The following is a 14,847-nucleotide window of genomic DNA, read 5'->3' on the forward strand; positions in this document are numbered from 1 at the left end:
TGGTCCTTCTTGTTTAATGTTATATATTTCGGTTCTGAATCTTTGCTGTGTGGTTACCATTACAAATATGTAAAGGATAGTTATATATATACAGTCATCCATTTTCTTCCTCATGTGCCTTATCTCCATTCCCCTTTGCGAATTTGGATCTTTGAATCCTCCCCTTTTGAGTCATTGTTATTTCAATTTGTGTCTATGTATACTGAACATTCATTAGTACTTTGCTATAGTAAATCCCTTCTTATTTTTAAGCTTTAATGCCCTGTTCCTAGTAAAGGTTGCACTCCTCTGCTTTTATCAGTCTGCTAGTCACCTTACTCCTAATTATGTTGGGTTTTGTGGGGGTTTTTTGTCATTTTTTTTTAGGCGAACTGACCCCTTTCAGTATTTCCTATAGTGCAGGCCTTGTTGTGGAGAATTCCCTCAATTTTAGTATGTCTGGAAAGGTCTTTATGTCTCCTTCATATCTAAAGGAGAGCTTAGCTAGATACATTATTCTTGGCTGGCAATTCCTTTCATTTAATAGTTTGAATATTTGATTCCACCTCTTTCTGCCTTGCAAAGTTTGTACTAAGAAGTCCTATCATAATCTAATGAATTTGCCTTTATAGATTACCATCTTCTTTTCCCTGGCTGTCCTGAGAATTCTGTCTGTCGTTGATTTTTGATAATTTCAGTACAATGTGTCTTGGTGAAGGCCTTTTGGGGTTGAAATAATTGGGAGTTCTGTTGACTTCTTGAATTCCAAGCTCTAGCTCATTCCTTAGATTTGGGAAATTCTCATCCACTATTTCATCCAATATTTGTCTGAAAATCCTTTCTAGTCCCTGCTCCTTTTTCTCACCTTCAGTAATGCCCATTTTTCTTATGTTTCCTCCCTTGATGGTATCAGCTAGTATTTATATTTCTCTTTCATTATTTTTCATTCTTCAGTTTCTCTCTTATTCTTTTTGATTTATTTCTAGATTTCTGTCTTTGATATCACTGATCCTTTGCTCCATTTGATCGACTGAATTTCCCAAACTTGTTATTTCATTTTTCAACTCTTGCAGTGTGTTCTTTATCTCCAGGTTCCTTTCAATTCTTTTTGAGGGTTTCAATCTCCTTGATAAAGAACTCATTCTGCTCCTCTAGTTGTTATTTCAATTCCTGAAATTGTTGATATGATTTGTTTTGGATCTCATTGAGTTTTTTCAGAAGTACCATCCTGAATTCTCTGTCATTTAAATCGCATATTTCTATGTCTATAAGCTTATTTTCTGGAGACTTTTCTTTTTCTTTCTGAGATGCCTTGTCACCCTGGTTTTTCATGGTGTTTAATGGACTGTTTCTCCGCCTGGGCATTAATGGAATTGTTTTCTGCTTTTTTCTTCCCCAGAAAGATTTATTATACAATTGGCCCTAGCCTGTTGCAAAGGTGATTTTCTTTTGGTTTCCAGTAGGTAGAGTCTAAGCCTCTTGGATCTCTGCTATATATAAAGTCTTAATAATGTCTTTTTTTTCCTTATAGATGTTTAAACACGCTTGCTACCCTCAGTCTCAGTTCTTGTCAGTATTAGTGACAGTTTCGGTAGTGTTTGCTCAGATTCCCCTGGGGCTCCACGGCTTTCCATCTCAGAGGATATGATGGAAGGGGCTCACTGGGTTGGAGGATAGAGGCTGCAGATCAGCCTCTGTTTTGCGATCGTGGCTGGTAAAAATCAACTGTTGTTTCTCTGCCATCCCTGTTTTTCTGCCGTCCCCATTTCTCTGCCTTCTGCCGTGATGACTGCACACTGCTGCCAGCCATGCGAATAGCCCTCCCAGACAGGGCTATTCAGGGAACTCGCCACACCTTCTCTCCTCCCCCTCCTCCTACAGGGAGCTCTGTCTGCAAGAGGCAGCTTCTTTGTTTCTCCCAGTCTACCACCCGACACCCTGGGTTCTGACCTATGGTAGCTCTTATGCGCAGATCCCATGCTCAGACGTGCTGGTGTGCGGTTTGGGTGTTTTTTGTTGAGTTTCAGATGTTCAGCTTACTTTTGTTTCAAGGGGAAAGATCTGGGAATATCTCTCACTCCACCACGTTTAATCCAATTCTTAACACCCCCTTCTTGAAGGTTGTTAGTTAACATGCGAAGAAGGCACTTGCAGAGATGAGTTGTACACCTGCATTCCCAAGTCTTACAGTGTGGAAGGCAGACAGACTGAAAAGTAATGAATGATAAGAAAGTATGGTGAGAATTATAGGAGAATAAAGTCTAAAGAGGTATTTAACATGGAAAAGAAAAACCAAGGAGAACTATTCTGTCTTCAGGTACATGGAGGGATAACAAGTGAAAGAGTAAGACTTATTCTATGTCAATTCAGTTCAAAAAATGTGGAGCATCTACCACATGGAAGATGCCTTCTATAGAGTCCTGCAAAAAAATTCCATGAACAAGGTATTCTCTGATCAGTTTGAGAGATGCTGAGTAGTCCACCCTCCTCTTTAAAAAGACATATTGTACATTAATTTACTAAATGTCTAGGAAATTCCTCCATATAAATGTTTGTTTTTGTTTAATCTATCATTTTTCAGGCTTATTTAATCACTGCACTGCCTCACCCCTTTTATATACATAAGACCTTTTACAAAGCATACTGCAGGAGATGCTGGTATAGGCATGAAAGTGGCCACTGAAGAGATGCAAAGTATAAAGATGATGGTCACTTTGCCTGCCCTCAGGAAGCTCACATCCCATCTAGGGTAGGGCTGGGAGAACAGGGTGCTGCTAAGTGCTTAGCACCCAATGCGCCCACTCCTGCTTCCCTATTTGTACCAATGCTTCCACTTTCACTCTACATAGGGGCTGTTGCTCTCTCTTTCTGCTACGAATTACTAAATTGTGTGTGTGTTCCTCATTATAGCTTCACTTTAGTATAGAGACATGGAGAGCAGAGTCCAGACCAAGTCCTCTCAGTTATCCTTTCACTTGTGCCTTAAAAGAACTAGGATCTGGAAACAGTGTTTTAATTACAGTGATTTGTCCATTTTGTGGCTCTTTGGGAATGCAGTTATCTCATCTGCCGAAAATGTTGTTGGTGACTAGTTAGTTTTGGATTGACCACCAACATAGGGTATGGGAGCCACGGATGCAGTTTTTTTCCACCTTTATTTCCTTTCCTGAAATAACTTTGGCAGTTCTGAGGCCTCTGATGTCCCCATCTCCACTTCCCCTGAGAAACAACTCTGATGTGAAAAGTATGTTTGGAAGCTGATTAAAGATGATCCTGGCAACTTCTCTGTTTAGAAAGTTTCTGTGGATTTACCAGTTCACATGGTCTTGCTTATCATTTTTTGCCTATAAAGTCATGAGGCATTTCTTATAGGTTTTAACTATTTGTCATTGCGTATATACGTTGCCATTCATTCACCTTGATGTTTTTCTACAAAAAGAACCAAAGAATTTGAAAATATCATGATACTTTTCTCATGAATAAAATATCCCATTCTTTTACATCTGAACATTAGAGTTTCTTTCAAAAATTCAGAATTCTAAAAGCATTGATTTGTTTGTTGTCAAATTTAACACATGCTTTTGTTTGAATAGTGTAGTTCTTCACATTTCTTTTATAAAAATACTATTTCAAATGTCTGCCCCTTCTCTAGTGCTCCAAAAATGCCTATGATTATTTAACCTAAAAATAAACACAATATTTTCTTATTTGGTACTGTGTATTAATTTCTTTTATCATCATTTCATTATAAACATTTTATGTTAGAAACTTCTTTAAAAAGAGGCTGTATCTACTTCTTAATTTATAAACATCCAAGTGATAGAAGCAAGCAATATTCCTAGGACTTAGTCAATTGAGTAAGTGTGAAACTTTATACTCAAAAGGTAATATTAAATTCTCTCGAGTGCAGGAAGATATACCAGGAGTCACTCACCAGATATCACCCATAACTTCTAAGTTATGCATCTATCAAGTCAATAATAAACACTGAACAAAAAAGTAAGACGTAAGGATGGGAGAATTCACATTCCAAACTTACAATCCCTAAAAGATTAAAAAGGAAGTGGATTCTTTGCTGAGATTTTTCCCAAAAATATCAAGAAAGTTCTTACTATTCTTGGAAACAGAATATTCTTCATGTAGGAAGTTGTGCAACAAAGGTTTTGGGCCAGGAGTGGGGAAATTTTTGATGAAAAATGCCAAGACCTCACAAAGCTGTATGTAGAAAGAACCCAAAAGAAGGTTCTGCAAGCCAGGAGAAGCTCCACGTTGAGCTCCATCTTGCTGAGAAGCAGTGGTAGGTTTGGGGGAAAGCCAGAGAATAGGCCAAAGCAGCTGGTATGAAGGGTTGCTGTATATTTTTGAATTGATTGGGTTTGTACAATTTGAAGGTTGCCATTTGAGCAAGAAGAATATTCTCTCTGGAAAATAAACCAATTTATTTAGTTCCAGATTATCTGTGGTAAGATGGTACACAAGCCATCTGGCATAAATAATCCAGAATCACAGACAATACTATGCCAAAGGCAATAGTTTTAACATCTCCACCCATCAAACCTTTTCTAGAACTACTAAAAAAGAAGGAATTCAGTAGACTGTTTTGAGTGCCTGTCTTCTTCCTGATTCTGGTTAACATCATCCAGTGAGTATCAAAGGGAAATAGAAGGAAAGAATCTAACACATGCTTTACAAATAACAGGCTCTCAGAAAAGCTTGTTGAATGCAAGAATGGAATGAAAGGAAAAATTTCTAGTCTTGACTCTGTCATTAATTACATGACCTTGGGCAGGTCACTTAACCACTTAATGGTCAATCATCCCACTGACCAATAAAACCTCAATGTCCTCATTTGTAAAATGAAGGGGTTGAACTATTGGACTTCTATGGTCCCTTCCAGCTCTAAAACTCTGGAATATACAAGATTTATCTTCTATAAAAAATTTCTGAGTCATTCAGGATTGACAATGTTGGAACTAAGAATTCTGCAGCAAGAAATATGTCCCCTAATTTCTGTAAATGAGAAGAAAGGACATAAGGCTTTGATCACCATTTTCATTTTTTTTAAAGAAATAATTTTTTTAATGTACAGTCTCTTTTCTATATATAATCAATTCTTATTATTCTTGGATTCTGTATTCGTTAATTATCTTATGAACTAAAATTTATTAAATCTCTCTACACCTATCCTGCCTGGAAGTCCTTGATGTAGGAGTGAGATCAATAAGCAGAGTAACATGTGAACTGTTATCAGGACTTCCTTTTGGATAAATGATGGGAGTGCAAGTCACCTACCTTTATCTAGGATATTCTCAAAGAATAAATTTACAGTGTATTTTTAAAGGAATAAATTTACAATGTATAGCCTCTTTTCTATATACAATCCTCATTATTCTTGGATTCTCATATGTTAATTCTCTGATGCACTAAAATTTATTCGATATGTGCCTAATAAATATCCAAGAGCCTGAGCTGTATGTTAGGCAAATTTAAGCTTTATTCCTGCTCCAAGGGAGCTCATTTTCAGTCATGAAGCAGTCAGTTTCATGGAGGAAGTAAGACCTAATTTAATGGTTTAGATGTCAAGGAGAATAGAACATCAGAACATTAAATATGACAGTGTCTGTGCTTTGAGCTATAATTTTTCCTATAAAAATCAAGAACCTGATAAAAGCATTAGGCTCAAGGTCTAGGCTGTAAATCAGGCTCTGGTGTGCTTCCTCGGATTCTTCTTTGTGAGTGCCATATTTCTCCAACCAAAGACCAGTAAAGACAAGTAATAACAACATGAGTAGTAATAGCAATACTTTATTTAGCAGCTACTACACAAATGCGAGGCTATGTACCAGGTACTTTACATTCACCATCCCTAACTCTCCCCATATTTTGCACATGAGGTGTGATAAATTTTATTTTTCAAAGATGGCCAGAATGATATCTCCCATCCCATACACTCTTATCAAGTTTTGTCCTTTCACCATCAAGAAGTGGAGTCTAATTTCTTTCTCCTTGAATCTGGGTAGACTTGGGACCCATGCCCCACACACATATAACATACAAAATATTTGCTGAACTTTATGCCAAACTCAGATAATTGCAATAAATGCTCCTGTTCAGAAAAAAAAAAAGTGAAGAATGGGAGGCACACAGCAAGCACTGGGTCACAACAATTATAAAACCTATTCAGGCACATAGTTCCAGGTCCTTCATTAGAACCCAATTCAACTTCCTAGGAGTTGTTTTCCATGGCTTTTGGCTCTTCTTTTGGTTCCAGTCTCTGGGGCATCTGTTTGTTTTTTTGTTTGTCTCCATAAGTAGCCTGTATTTGCAAAGGAGCAACTTCTCAGCTTACTGCCTACTCACAAAAGCTTATGGGTCCAAAAGCTTCTATATATTTTGCACTATCTCTGTCCCCTTCAGCCCCAACTGATACAATTTCTTAAAAACTTTATAAGAGTCCTGCATATCAATTTATAACTTATTCCATTAGACAAAATTCACACCCATGAATCTCTTCAAGATAAGTCCTTCTCTAGCTTGGTCTTCCTGTGAGGCTGCTGTGGGACAGTACCCTTAAAATCATTAGAAGTTATGTTTTTTAACTATAAGGATCTGTGAGCATGTCCTTAAGATCCTTACGTCTTAGGAAAACTTTTGTCTGCCCGAAAGTGTCAAAGAGGTCTTTATGAGGTATAAACAAAGGATCTTACCGTCCCACCCTGGATGTCATCTTTTCCAGGAAGCCATTCCTTGATTCAAGAACCTTTTGCTAGCTGAAAAGATGTTTCTGGACCCTTTAAAATCCCTCCAACTTCTACTCAAAAACTGAATAGTTCGTTTCTTAATTCATTTCTCTCCTCTCTCATTTAATGTAGGCAGCTAGAAGAAGAAACCAGGCAGCACCCTTAACACGCTTCCTGGAACTCTTCCTAGCTAAATCACTGAGTTCATTGGGTACAATTTATATTTTCCACATTATTGTTGGTGATATTTTTGCTAAATTTCCCCCTACCATATAATAAGAGTCTCTTTTCCTCCAGCTCAAATAATGTTTCCCTCACTTTCCATTAAGTCGTCACCAGTAGCCTCCTCAATGCTTCTGTTAACACTCTCTTTAAAACTCTTTAGACTTTCACTAACGGACTCTTCAGGTCCCTTCTAGCTTCTTACTGCCATCTGGTCCCAAAGCCAATGCCACGTGTTATAGGGTTTTGTTTTGTTTTGTTTTTACAGCATTCTAGGTACCAAAATTACCAAAATCTACTGATTAGCTATAGCTAAGTAACAAATCATTCCAAACGTAATGGCCTAAAATAACAATCATTTTATTATCTCTCATAGATTCTCTGTATAAGGATTTTGGAAAGGGCTTGGCTGAGTAGTTCTGCTTTAGGGTCTCTCATGTAGTTGCAGTCAAATGGTCTGGTTGCTGGAGCTGGAACAGTGGGGAGAGGGGATGCTGGAAAAGTTGGGAGCTATCTGGGCATTCTTTTCATATTGTCTAAGGACCTTTCCATGTGGTCTCTGTCTGAGCTTTTTTACAACATGGCAGCCCCAACATAAAGCAACCAGATTGCTTATTTAGCAACTAAAGTCTTCAAGAGCAATTTTTCTAGCTAACAAGCCAAAAGCTGCATTGTCTTTTATGATTTAGCCCCAGGAGCCATCCAGAATTACTTCTGCCATATTCTGTTGGTTACAAATGAGTCCCAAGTCCACCCAGATTCAAGGAGAAGAAAATTAGACTCCACCTCTCGATGGCGAAAGGACAAAATTCTAGAAGAGTGTGTGGGATAGGAGATATCATTGTGGCCATCTTTGAAAAACACAATTTACTATACCTAGTGAGATGACTGTGGTGAGGTGAGGGTTAGGGATGGCACATAGCCTCACATTTGTGTAGTAGCTGCTAAATTATTATTATTACTCATGTCGTTATTACTCATATTGTTCATTGTGGTTTTTTCCTGAGTCTTATCAGAATCTTCTCAGGTAAAGTACTGTTTTAACTTCCTTTCTCTCCTCTTTGTAACTTTTATCATATATCGCCTTTAATTGCTAGTGGTATACTTTTATAGATAATTTTATATCTCATAAAATCACAGAATACTAGAGCTATAGACACCTTATTTAGCCTGTCAACCAACTATTTTATTTTTAGATGACAGATCCAAAGCTTAGTGCACCAAAGTCATTTGCTGAACACACAAAGTCAGGCAACTTATTGGTAACAGACATCAGTCTCAAAAATCACTTGTTTAGACTCCCAAACCAGTACTTTTCCCCCTGTAGTATTCCCACTTCTCTCATTAAGAAAGGTATGATAACTAACTTTTTCAACCTTTGAAATAAAAGTTTACATTTTCCCTTATTTGATGTCTTCACAATGCACTCTACATTCACATCGTTGAAGAGCCTTCTGCTGCAGGGAATAAGAGCATTTACTTGGAATATATGATGCTTTTGTGGACACACTTAAGTGTTAGTGAGAGTACACCCACATTAGGGAATGCAAAAATGGAGGATCTCCAAAGGACAAAGTAATGCAATTCTTCCGCTCTCTCCCAGCATTTCTCATCTGAAACAAGAACTCTGATGAGGCAACAATCATTTACACTTCTATTGCTTTATTAATGTCTTTGAAAAGATATTATTGTCCAAACTTGTCCTTTGAGCATACACATTTAACTTCCATTTAGTTTAATAAGAACTTTTACATATATCCAAGAGTGAAATATGGCCAGATTATAAGAACAACAAAAATGTCACAGTTCGAATATATTACCAGTAGTTCGTTTCTGAAAGTATTTTCTGCCTTCTGCTTTCTGCATCATTCCCTGGACTCTGTGCACTGCTCTAAAGAAGACCTTCTTTTTGAAGTGACTAACAATGTAAAGTCATAGCACCTCTAGATTTGTATTACGTAGTTTTGTAAGGTTTTGGTTTGCTCATTTATAAGAGCTTCATCCTCCCATCCCCTTCTCATGTGGCTCTCCCTAGCAGCCAGTTTTTTTTTGTTTGTTTGTTTATATTAAGCCAGCTACTGGGAGGAAATACTCCCTCCCAGAGCAGTGTTACTGCTTGAAGGCATTGAAATACTCCTGCTCTTGTCACAGTCATCATCCCTTTCCGATCTTCAGATTGTCTGGTTGAGATTTTCGCTCAGGTGCTAGTATTCTTCATTTTCTATCCTGGCAACAAGTAAGAAATAAATAATCTAAGGTCAAATATGTGGTGACAGAAAGAAATCTAACTATAGGCGGTGAACACACAATGCAATATATATACATACATACATACATACATACATACATACATACATACATATATACACACACATATACATACATATATATATATATATGCCTTACTGTTGAATTGTACACCTGAAACACCATAATAAAAATAATCTAAGGTTATTTTTAATGATAACATTAATTACGTAGGTCTGTGCAGACTTCAGTTCCAGTTGAGATATCTCTCGTCTGTTACCATAACCATACTGATTTTTTTAACTTTTTAAAAATTAAGTTTATTGGGATAACATTGGTTATTACAATTATATAATTTTCAGGTGTACATTATAATTTGACATCTGTATATTCTATTGTATGTTTACCACCAAAAGTCCAGTTTCCTTCAGCTACCATATATTTGATCCCCTTTACCCACTTCACCCTCCCCTACTCCCCCTATATTTGACCCCCTTTACCCTGTCTACCTCCCCCTTCCTCCCCTACCCTCTACCTTTTGGTAACCACTAGTCTATAGTCCATGTCCATTTTTAAACTAACAGAACTAACAGACGTATTCAGTAAGCATCAATTTATGTGGTTTGGAGCAAAAACAATTTGGCAAACTTTAAAAGCCTTCCAAAGAAAAAAACTGATCATCAAAAAAAAGGAAGAAAAATTCTCACAAAAGAAATACTCAAAGGCAATTTAGAAAACAAAGATTTTTATATGAAATCAAGGAAAAAGAAGAAAACTCTTTAAAAACCTATTTTTAAGGCTGACATCACTTTAATTTGGATGAAGATATGAAAGGTAGCTAGATTTTAAAGGTATTTAAAATGATGTTGGGGAGAAAGATAGGGCTATCAGAGTCAGATATCAGATGGCTGCTGTCAAGACTTTAGAAGACGACATTAATTTGGTGAAATCATAAAGGTCTGGTTGTCAGTTCTGCCATTCTAGAAACTTAATCTTGTAAGTCCTTCTAGAGTTAATGAAATTAATGGGGACTGACGCATGCAAACCAAACCCACAAGAGACAGAGCTATAAATCACAAAATGTCAATTGGCAAGAATTTACAATATTATTTATGTTTGCCACACAAGCTGGAATTCTAATGTTTGGCTAGGGAACAGTTGGCCAGGGCAATCTCTTTCTAGTAGGAATATGTACATGGTTAAACAGATATTTACTTATTCAACAAATATTTATCAAGTTCCTACTCAGTGCCAAGCACTAGGTCAAGTTCTATGGATTCACAGCAAGTGAGATAGAGTCCCTAAGCTCTTAGAGCCCACCACCTAGTAAGCAGGCAAAGGTAGTACAGTCAACTTTAAAAACACAGCGGGGAAACCTAATCCAGTCCCATAGAGTCAAGGAAGACTTCTAGGAGGAGGGGACATCTCTGCTGAGTCCTGCAGGGTAAATAGCAGCTGTTCATCAGGCAGCAGTGAGGCAGGGCAAAAGGAACAAGCTCGAAGCAAAGGGAGCAGCATGTGCAAAAACCACAGAGCAGACTAAGATGAGTATTGAATGTGGAATAAGAGCACAGCAAGCAAATGGGCGATCTAAACACTAGCATCATGAATCTGGGATGGGAGCATCTCCATCTTCACTCTGCCAGGTGAACTGAATGTTGAGGGTGGCTGACTTGGAGCATTGCCTCTCTTAGAGAATGCTGCCCGTTCTCAGACAAGTACTTCTTCAGTGGTTACCCTTTCTCAAACTACAAGCATTGCCTCCTTAGTGGATCAAGAAAGTAACATAGTGGGTCTTAATGAGCATTTTTAAAGTTAAATAGAATAGAAACTATCAGAGTATATTACACATGGTAAAGGCAAGTATTGTTTTGTGAGATTTTACTTCAGATAGAAGGATGAATGGATGGATGGATGGATGGATGGATGGATGGATGGATGGATGGATAGATGGATGGATGGATGGATGGATGAATACTATCAATAAATCTGAATATCCTTTGTTATATTACTAACATTGCTAAGGCCATGCAACTTGTGCTTCCATATTGCCGCTGATCACTCACAAGTTCAGAAATTCCAGAAATGATGTTGAATCAGTCCTTTGGACACTTGGACTTTCAAAGTCTGAAGCCAATGCTAAACTCCAGGGTTTCCCTACTGTGTATGTATGTGTGTTTTCTGGAAAAATGTATTCCTTTCTGTGTGTCACAGTCAGAAAGTTTAAAGAACACTATTCCAGTTACCACAACATAACTGCATAACAAACTATCTCAAAATTCAGTGGTGTAAAGCAACAACCATTTTATTATAGCTCATGATTTTATGAATCAGGAATTTAGGCAGGGGGTCAGCCCCATGTGACATTGACTCTCTAGTGGTAGTCAGCTGGCAGGCCGGAGGGTTCAAGACAGCTCATTCACATACTTGGTCAAATTAGCTGCAGACCAATCTGGGTTCAAGGGGAGGGTACATGGAGTCCACACTTCAAACAGAGTAATGTCAAAGTATTCATGGCCATCTTGAATCTGCCACAAGCATTGCTCTGTCTTGCCTTGCCTGGACTCTGGAGCCTGACTGTCTGGATTTGAATCTCACTTCCTAGCTATGCAACCTCAGGCAAGTTACTTAATTTATCTGTCTGTTTTCTACAATATGAGGATAATATATACTGTCTCCCTCATGGGATAGTTGTGAGGATTCAATGACTTGCAATGACTTAGAACTTTGCTGGGCCTGGAGTAAGTGCTATATGTGTCGGCTCTTTATTTTATCATTCTTCTTATGTTGGCATGTTCTTTCTAAAAATGTGTTAATGCCCTTGTCAGACTAGATATCAGTGGTTCACCCCTTGTTCTGCTCTGACATACCTGAGGGGCCAACACACTCCTTTTGTGGCAGTGACTCTCTGCATACTGATTACTAATGAGAGAGATGGGGGATCAGAATCTACCACTAGGAGGTGAGAATATGGGTTGTGCTTTTTCAGGCTCTTCACTCAAGAATCACTAAACTGTAGACTGTATTAATCCATTGCTTACTATGTGCCAAGCCCTGCTCGAAGTGCTGGAGATCAGAGTTTGGTTAAGACACAAGGCCCCATCCTTTAACAGACTCATATTCAACTGAGTGGGATAGTTAACAATCAGGTAAGCAAAGACATCATAAGTGCTCTGAAGAAAATCAAATATAGTAGGAGGATTAAGCATGGAGGAAGACTGAAGGAGGGGTGATGATTTTAAATAAACTTCAGGGATGGTCTCTTTGATAAGGAGACATGAGCATTTTCACGTTTTATCATATCGATTAAATTTTTAGTACTTTCCTTAATTTTTTAATTTTGGGAGGCATTCTATCTGTGAAATAATTTTGCAAGTGGTTAATCTCATCTACTATGTATAGATTAGAGTAACGTCACTGCAGAAAATAACCCAATGTCCCAGCCCTGGGGGCACTACTGCAGGTCCCTCTCCCTAACTATACTTTCTAGCAATGTGAGAGTGAGCAAGTCACTTACTCCCACTAAGGATTAATTTCACCATCTGTAAAATGGAGAAATCTTCAGCCAAGGTTAGTGCCTTTGGGACGGGGAGACAGATTGGAGTGGGGAGGTGATAGTGAATTGCCAAGAAGAAGAAAGCTGACAAATGGAGTGGTCAAAGTGGAGAGAAGAGGCCAGAGGCAGGGACCCAGAGGGCACATTGTATAGACTTAGCAAGAGTAGCTTCCCTTGGAGAAGCAGACACCAGATTGAGGAGAGCCAGAAATGACAGCAGTTACAAAGGCAGGCTGACCACCTGAGGGATTCAATTGCCCTATGACCGGGCCTGTGAATAAGGAAATAATGTTACCTTAATATAGAAAAGCCCAATCCTTAGCAAAGCAGATGTAGCTGAATGCAGAGAAAAACCACACCAAGATTCACAGTCCAGGTGACTCTCAGTAATTGCTTAACTTCAATAATATTGCCAGATTTGCACATATATCTGGGATTCCTGAAATTAATTACTTCCATCAGTCAATCAACATGGACTTTTCGTTGCCTGGAAAATGAAGTTCAAGGTCCTCAACATGGCGTCGGCCTGTCTACGTTTTCCACTTCTTCTACCACTCCATCTCTCACTATTTTCTTTCCTGTGTTTCCCTTCCATACTGCTCCGTGCTCTCTCCTCCACCTCACACCTTCCTATTTCTCCAAGCAGAACTGATCACACAGCACTTTTGTTTGTGTTGCTTTTATGACCTTTTATCATATTATGTCTTTCATCTTCACTGAACTACCAGTCTTAAATGTGGAAATTAATTTGTTCATCTTAATAAGCCTCTACTTTTGGTCTTATATCAAGTATCAGCCGCTCAATAAATATTTGTGGATCTAATTATTAACTAAGCATCTGCTATAGAGCAGACCCTATAAACAAAACAAATAAGTTGAAAATGTGGTCCCTACAGCATAATAGGGTAGATGAGGTAGAAATGCACAGGTACGCATATATAGGGTGATATATAATAAGCACAAAATAAATGTTAGCATCAAGCAAGTTCTTTTAAGTCACTTCTGAAAGTTTAATCATGGCTCTATGCCCTCATCTTCATTATCATTTGTTATACTATGCCGAAATCACCAGTTTACATGCATGTAGGTTCCCGCCCCCAACCCCAGGGGACTTGAAGAATACAGAATATGACTGATTCATTTTTATTCCTGGTTTCTGGCCCTCGGTCAGAATTCAATAAATATTTTTGGAATGAATAGAGCAGCTAGTCACCAAGAAATGTCACTTTTAGATACCTTTCCTTCCGTCAGAACCTGACTTGTTTCATTTATTGATTCTGAAACGCTGGTAGGCTTTTCCATTTCCCTTTTCTCTTAGGGCTAATATCCTGGATATTACAGTAACAGTCCTTGAGTTTTTCCTTTGAATCCTAGATAAAGGCCTGGAAGAGCAGCGAAACATTTAAGTGCCATTGCCCTTAATGCTAGGGTCAAAGCTTAGATCTCTTTCAGATGCTTGAAATGCACTAGTTTAAAACCTGCTCTATATCAATGGATTTCAGATTGTTATTGTGAGTGAAAGACTGCCTTTTAAAATGTGAGCAGAGAAAACCTGGCATGTCAGACAAAGGTACACCCCAGTGTGATGACTCATAATGTGATGTGGCAGGTGGGAAGTCTTAAAAAAAAAAAAAATCACTATTTCCTCATAAACCCAGCTGCAGATATCATATGTGGAGCTGGGTGGGGGTTGTACATGGCAGAGATGGAGGAAGGAGCTTCAGGAAAACAGCAGTTGTGCAGGGGGAAGGATCTCGGAGTACACAAGAAAAGTTTGTGGGCACCATCCATTCTGGATTATTCACTCGGTTTGTGTGCTAGCCAAATATTTTGCTACTTGCTTCTCCTTCAGATTGCCTATTCTTTGTTCAGTTCCCTTTACTTTATTCCTTGGAAGGGTAGGCAGAAAGTCAGAGAGAAAGGAAAAAAAATCTCAAATTTGTGGACTATGTTATAAGAAACTCATAGTTTCTTTTGCAGAGAGACAAAGGGAAGGGATAGAAGAACAAAACTATTAACTAAAATCAAGGTTTTAAATCATTTGTTATTTTGATTATCTTTATGTTTATATATATAAATGTGTGCATATATATAATATATATA

The 14,847-nt window shown here is 38.1% G+C and overlaps 1 protein-coding gene across 4 annotated transcripts in view; it reads left to right on the forward strand.

Annotated features, from left to right (window-relative positions):
- KIF6 (kinesin family member 6) overlaps positions 1–14,847 on the forward strand; it is a 369,189-nt gene that overhangs the window by 208,514 nt on the left and 145,828 nt on the right. The window lies entirely within an intron of this gene.

The sequence above is a fragment of the Pteropus alecto genome, unplaced genomic scaffold (genome assembly GCF_000325575.1).
Source record: "Pteropus alecto unplaced genomic scaffold, ASM32557v1 scaffold7, whole genome shotgun sequence".
NCBI classification, from domain to species: Eukaryota; Metazoa; Chordata; class Mammalia; order Chiroptera; family Pteropodidae; genus Pteropus; species Pteropus alecto.